This window comes from Arachis ipaensis, chromosome B03, assembly GCF_000816755.2.
Source record: "Arachis ipaensis cultivar K30076 chromosome B03, Araip1.1, whole genome shotgun sequence".
NCBI lineage: Eukaryota > Viridiplantae > Streptophyta > Magnoliopsida > Fabales > Fabaceae > Arachis > Arachis ipaensis.
The window spans coordinates 10,894,704-10,895,563 of NC_029787.2; positions in this window are offsets into that span (position 1 = coordinate 10,894,704).

Consider the following 860-nt stretch of genomic DNA (forward strand, 5'->3'; position numbering starts at 1 on the left):
TCTTTTAAAAACAAATTCAAAAAAAAAAAAAAAAATTCTATCTTGCTTCTTTGGCTTACTAACCTCCTAGAATTGGCACACGCTAAGATAAAATATTTCTCCCATCGATGTCATTCTAGCAAATATTTCTTCCTCATGATGCAAAAAGCAAAATAAAAAATGTGATCAAGCTTTGAAGTTTATGAAGGATGATACACATATCTTATTATATTGGCGTGTGAATGGAAATTTTCTAGATGTTGAGATCTCCAGAAATTTACAAAATCCGAAAAAAGAAAGTTAGCAAGTGGAATTTTTCCGCAGGGCAATGTGTAAACTAACGGCAAGTGATGCCAAACAGCATATATAGAGGAAGAAGAGTTTTGTAATTTAATTCAGCTCTATTTTTCTTACAAAAATATTAATTATTAATTTGAAGACTTGGAATCATTCAAATGATTGTTTATTAATTTATTGTCACATATTTATTAGACCCTGCTAGTTCATCTGCCCGCAAAAATAACAGGAATTCTCTTATGTAACCCACACAAGCTAAATCAATACAATAAGATATTTAACAATTTTTTCATTATTTCTTTTTTCTTCACATGTTTATATATTTCCTTTTCTTTTCTACTAGAAACGGCTAATTATAGTGAGTCATCACTCATACTCACCACAAAAAATCTTTATAGTGATATTGTATAGATTTCATAGATTTTACGATTTTTATGATATATACCTAAAAGTACTCTTATATGTATTGTCTCAATCATTTGAATTACAATCCTAAATACAGAAAATTCATACACAAAATACTTTTTCGGTCTCTTTTACATTTTCTCTTTTTCGGTCTTATTAATATTTGTAAATAAAGTTGG